Here is a 6,605-nt window from a genome sequence, read left to right as displayed (position 1 = left end):
GGCTAAACCAAACACTGAAGTCCACAGGGTCTTGACATCATGCCTCCTTCAAACATATCCTGTTTTCACCTTCCTGTTGTTTCAATTTCACGTCTACATATCCAGCAGAAGTTGTTGTATTCACTGTTTTAAGATGATCTCATCAAGCGGTTGAAACATTGTGAACTTACTGTCAGCTAAAACAAGAATTTCCACTTACGTTCTGCTTCCAAGACACACATAAACAAGTCTGTAGTTGTGAAATCAGTCCTCTGGATCCAAACATAGGCTCTTCAATTCAAGCTCTGGTGAGTTTCTTCTTGTTAAATTTGTATTTTAGTCTTAAAATAGTCAAAAGTCATGCTTGGAGGTGGCTTCTTATAGCTTTGTGCTCAGAAGTAATATGATGTTGGGATAGAAATTAATCCCTTTAGGAACCCCCGTCTTTTGAACCACTTAATTTTTCATACCATTGAGTTTTCTTTCTCTCACCCTACAAGTGTTTATATTTGTCTTGCATTCAGAATTCAAAGGGATTTGTTCAACAAACTTGCCTGAGTCTCTTTTCAAATGTTGAAGGTTCAGACAAAGACAGTAGGGAAATCCAGAGATCTGCTAGCTTTACTTTTCCAGATGAGGGTTTCATCTATGTGTGGGGGCGGGGGGTGGGATGGAGCTACAGCTGGAGCCAGCTGTGGGATATCACCTTAGGAACAAACAGTCTCTTTCCCTTGTTTGTTGTGGCTGGGACAGTGCCCAGGTTTGCTAACTGGCAGGACCTCCAGGGATTCTGAAACATCCCTTGGCCACAAAGAACATCAAGGTCCCCAGTACTGTTGGGGTGCTCCCCGCATCACGGGATGCTTTCTCTAGCTCTAGAAAATGCCCCTCTGGTGGTTGCCCTCAGTGTCATGCTCCTCATGTCTCCACTTTGGCCTAAAAGAATTTTTTGCTTGAGTCTGTGAAAGCTTTATAACCTCGAGTTCTGAGAATCAGGTCTATTTGTTTATGATTATTTACCCTTGTTTATGATTGAATACCAAATGTGCTATTTGACAAAAAGCAGGACAGGAGGAAACAGAAACAGTATCAAATGTACTGAGATAAGTAGAAATAATTTAACAATGTAGAATAGTTAGTTATCAAAATGGTATCACGTAGCCACCCAAATAGTCAGTGAAAATATTCATTCTTTCCTGACAGTAAGTGTCAAGGACACATTTGGTCATAGATCTGGGCTGTAATGGAAAATCATCCTGCTATTTGGAGCTCACCTGAGATCTGGTTCAACTCTGGGTTCCTTGCTGAAGACAATCAGCTTGGCACCCCAGCTCAGCAGACTTGGCCTGTGGAAACTCTTACCATGATCGTGAGTCCTAGGCACAAGGAATCATTAGAAAATAATTTTTTTTAGAACTAGAGTGGTTTGACACACTGATCCATTGCACTGATGCACACACAAATGGACTCCTCTTTAAAGTGCTTTAAAACTATCAACAAATGTCTTAAGGATTGATAGTAAAATATAACCTCTTCTCTTTTTTTTTTTTCCTGGAGAAGTTAGGCAGCTATGAAGTTTATATCAGAAGGAAGACATAGCCCATGATAAGCCATTCTAATACTTCACACCTTAACACTCCAACTTCAGGGCTAAGATGGTTGACTTTGAATCAAACCAGATGCCCTTGAGCCCATATGAGAGCTATTATCTCAAAACTCAGAAGCCCAAATAATATCATATAAGCGAGAAGAAGAATTTCTGCTAAACAGTACTAGTTGAACTTCAGGCAAAGTTGGATATTTAGCGTTAACATAGTAAAGCCAGGGCAAAGTCATAACCAGCAATATTGGTCACCGTCCTGGTCTGAGGCACCATTGTCCACCCATGTGATAGCAGTGGCCTTCTACCAATCTTCCTTCTTCCTTTCTTTCCCTCTTAGCAGCAATGTAAGCTTGTGAAATAAGTCAGCTACTATTTCTTTCTTCTGTCAAACTTTCTGATGTACTTAGAATACATTCTCAACTCCTTACCATGGCTTATCATTTTCATATTATTTGATGCCAACCTACTTCACCCAGTTCATTCCATTCCACTTCCTTAGTGGGACAGGATTCAAGTTCCAATAGCTTGTCCTTTACCTTAGAAGAAGTATGTCCACATTACCTCTAAGGATTAGATCTCATGCCATCTGACTAGCATATTATCGCTATGATGGATCAGTGTGCTGTCTGTGGAGCATCAAGACAGTTAAGGTCCCTGATATTATTTTGTGACTGAGAGCATGAGAATAAACACAGTCCTGGGCAAGAGACTGAACATGTACTGTGTCTTTCTCACATGAGAGCATATTTTAATTCTTCTCTAGTGATGGATATTGAAAAGAACACATTCACCAGCTTGATAACCACATACCAAATGCCAGAAGCAGTTTGTTGCTCTGTTCCATAAAGGTCTCTCATCTGGCATGGCAGCTGAGACTGGGGCTGATTTCAGGTTTATAGCAGTCCACTTGCATTCACTGTGATTCATCTGGTGTTTGCTAGGACCAGACAGTTTAATTAAAAGGGAATGGGATGAGACCACCAGCCCTGCCTCTGTCGATGTCTTTGATGTTGGTAGCAATCTGTTCAGTCCTTCCTGGAATGCAGCATTTTCCTCTAATTTACAATCTTGGCTGGGGCACTTGGATATGGGTAATTTCTGGGTTTTTACTAGTCTTTTTATCATAACGACTTATTGTATAACTCAGAGAACCAATGTAAGAGTTCTTCTAGTTGCTAAATATCTCCATCCCCATCCCCATCCCCATCATGTACTTGGGTCTTAGAGAGCCATTGTGGAACATTGAAGGATTCCATTTATACCACACTTTCAAATGTGCTGGAATACACTTCAACTGGAAGACCACATTGGCTCTGATGTTTCCCTGAGACTCCTCATCCAACTGTCCTTGCAAGTCTAGCCATCCCCTCAGTGCACAGGGACCCTGGTGAGGGGCTGCAGTCCATTTAGGGGAAGTATTAGGGAATGTTTACTGAATACGCTGGTGGTGACCTTCTAGAGTTGTTCCCCAGGAAGCTGGTATCTGCCTCATTGAATGACTGGGTTTCTGGTCTGACTTAAATCTGCAAACTGAATAAGGGACTGCAATTTTATTGAAGCCAATGTCAAACTTCTTTCCAACAGCTCTTATTTACTTTTCTTTTTCTTTTACAATTTAAGTAATACCCTAATTGGAAGTCTATGGATCTTGTTGCTCAGGACATCATGATCAGATGGTAACTGGCAGAGATAGGCATTCTTATTGCCCCTCTTGCCTTGCTGTCCATTGCAGTGATCACTCTACCTTTTGTCTTGCAGCTGAGTGCTGTTTCCTGGGGCTTCCAGGGACGGATGGACTCTTTCTCTCATCTGCAAAGGGAAAACTCCCCTCTGCCTGGAGATGGAAGTGTCCTCTGAACACCCCTTGAGGAAATTTTCAGTCGGTGAGTTTTCTGACTTTATACAATGAATTTGTCCTAATGTTCCCACTTCCCTGTGCCTTCTGAGCAATGAAGGCCAATTTTGTGTTCAGCTTGAACATTCCTCTGCAGATACTGTTTGGATGATTCAGAAGGCCGAAGCTATGGGAAACTGGTGATTGGCAGCTTCATCACAACAACACGCCCGCTCACACATCGTGTCTTATGAAGAGGTTTTGGTAAAATATCAAATCACCCAGGTGCTTAGCCCCCCTACAGCCCAGATTTGGTGTCCTGTGACTTCTGGCTTTTCCCAAAACTAAAATCACCTTTGAAGGGGAAGAGATTTCAGACTGTCAATGAGATTCAGGAAAATATGATGGGGCAGGTGATGATGATTAGAGCTGTGTGAAGTCCCAAGGTGCCTACTTTGAAGGGGACTGAGGCATCATCGTCTTATGTACAATGTTTCTTATATCTTGTATCTTCTTCAATAAATGTCTCTGTTTTTCATATTACGTGGCTGGATTCCTTCTGGACAGACCTTGTATAATGTAGTAACATTGGAAATAAGATTCCCCCTCCCTGCCTCCCTTGGTATGTTGCTGTGGCTGTTTGTTTGATATTATTATTGTTTATTTAATATTTTTTCTAAATAATTCTGTATAACTTATATTTGTTGTCATGTGTGAACTCTGAGGCCTAGCGTGATTTAAGTTAGTAGTCAACTAATGATGGAACAGATTTTCTGAAATGCCTATAATCAATAAATTTCTCTGGGTGATGGGAGCAGTTTGTAACTTTTTCTTAGACTTAACTGCCTTCTTGAACAGAGCCTCATGGTTAGCCACAGGTGAGAGCTTAGGCTTTTCTTAATTCCTTCCTGAGAACGCTCACAGCCCTGGGCATGTATACAACCCCATACATGGATCTGGCCTTCTGACTTCCAGGCATACATTAGATGTTTCCAGAGCTCCCTCTGGATATTTTATTCTCCAGATTTTCCTTTTAAGCTTTTTGGTTCACCTATTGTGTGCCTCAGTTGGTATGGCTACCTTATGCAGTCATGATGTTGAACAATTTTCTATGATTGTTTTCAACAAGTTCCTCTGTGCAAAAAAAAAAAAAAAAAAAAGCTGTTTATACTGGGAGAGCTCTGAGTGAAATCAAATCAAAACAGTCTTTTAAGTTGGGTCTTCCAGGGAATTACCAGGCAGGGAATGTGGTTTTGAGCAGGTTCTTATCCTTTTTAGTGACTGCCAGGCTATTGGTTTTCACTGCAGCTGTAATCTTTTGGTTTTCAGGTCACCTGCAAAGCTGGAAGAGGGGGTGGGAATGTGAAGAGCTGAACCTCTACAAAGGTTGCTGTTCTTACCAAGATTTGACCATTTTTTAAAAAATGAATACTCCCTTGATTGCTAAAGCTTCGCAGGTTCATTTTCAATGTTGTGAAAAAGTTAATTCTGGCAAATTTGCAAGTGTTCACAGTTCTTCTATGGAGGAGAGATCTTCCAGGGTCTCGACTCTGCCATTTTCATTGACATCACTTTAAATTAGTTTAAAAGTTTGAAAATGATAAGATCATTAATTGCAAAATCTTAAAACTATGTCTAATGTGAAAATTCATCATAGTTCCAAAGGTATTTAAATATAAATAACACAGCATCAAAAGCTTTCTAAAAACTTAAGAAGGCTTGTTTTTAGAGTAATAAATGGAAATTCCTCATGGTTATGATGAACAATCCCAGTTCTTCTCTTCCTGTGTCTTCTCAGTTTTTGTGATACCTTAAGTAGAGCTAAGTCTTTCTGTTTTATTGCATTTTTAAATTTATTTATTTTATTTTTATTGTATTTTTCCATTACCATTTATCCCCCTTATATCACCTGCCCCTCACAATCACCACACTGTTGTTCATGTCCATGAGTCCTTTTTCCTTTTCGCTAGATCCTTCCACTCCCTTGAATTTTTTTATACATAGCAAATCTTCATGTTGGTATTTACCCCAGAGAAATACATTTGTCTAAAATAGCTGAATCCAAGGATTTGCAAAGGAAAAGTTGGTAACAAGTTAAATTTCTATAAATGTGAGGACTAGTTAAATAATTTATGAGTATATGCAATGAAATATTATGCAGCTATTAAAAACCTTGTTGGAACTTAGTGTGATGATATGGAAAAATATTTATAACACAATGTAAAGTAAAAAAGTAAATAACTATACCTATTCATGTTATTATTGTAATTGTGTTTAAAAACCAGTAAGATAAAACATAAGTATTTCTATATGTACATATATGTTTGTAGTTACCTGTAAAAACATCTGGACATGTACACATTAAGTGAATATTATTGGTTATTTTGGGTGATAACTGTGGAATTGAAGCTAAGTTTCAGGTGGTTGGGGGAGGGAGGGTGCAGGAAGGGATGGATTATCTAAGAATATTAACTTTGCTTTCTTTGAGATTTTGAACATTTATTATAAGTATAATTAAATTACTATAACTTAAATATAATGTGGATATAACTAAAATAAAATTTTATGTATGAACATATAAAATTATTGTCAGATATCATAGCAAAAAGCAAATAGTAACTACCTTTTTCAAACAATCTTTACTAATACCAGTTTTTTAAAAAGATTTTGCAAGAGCTACATTGATTGGTTGCTTCTCACAAGCCCCCATCAGGGGACCCAGCCTTCAACCCAGGCACGTGCCCTGGCTGGGAATCGTACCTGTGACTTTTCGGTTCAAAGGCCGGCATTCAATCCACCAACCCACATCTGCCAGGGCAAATAATAATTATCTTTAGGCTCTGGGGGATTAAGTATACATTTAATTTTCTTACATGTACTTTTATTTTTCCCCACATTTTTGTATAAAATACATATTACTTTGGAATAAGAAAAATTGAAAGATTGACACAGGTAAATGTTGATAGTAAAGACTAAGCAAGGAATCTCCAAATATTATTTTAATACTTTAACAATATTTGTAGTTGAACAAAAATTATAACTTTGATTTAAAATTCAACAGCAATTTCTCTTACATCTTAAAACTTATTATCATTAATAAATAATAGGCAATAAGTTTTTCTTTTTCTTTCTCTTTGAAAGAAACTGTTATATGTTATGAGAGGATTTTTTTTGAGTTTCCCAGAAGGT

The 6,605-nt window shown here is 38.4% G+C and overlaps 1 long non-coding RNA gene across 1 annotated transcript; it reads left to right on the top strand.

Annotated features, from left to right (window-relative positions):
* Positions 1-220: 220 nt before the first annotated feature.
* LOC112308958 (uncharacterized) lies at positions 221-4,377 on the top strand. Its single transcript, XR_002975178.4, has 3 exons — positions 221-287; positions 3,341-3,465; positions 3,574-4,377. It is a non-coding gene; the product is annotated as an uncharacterized lncRNA (long non-coding RNA).
* Positions 4,378-6,605: the final 2,228 nt, after the last annotated feature.

Source organism: Desmodus rotundus, chromosome 9, assembly GCF_022682495.2.
Source record: "Desmodus rotundus isolate HL8 chromosome 9, HLdesRot8A.1, whole genome shotgun sequence".
NCBI classification, from domain to species: Eukaryota; Metazoa; Chordata; class Mammalia; order Chiroptera; family Phyllostomidae; genus Desmodus; species Desmodus rotundus.
The sequence above is the reverse complement of the archived record's forward strand: the minus strand, read 5'-3'. Positions and strand labels throughout refer to the sequence as shown.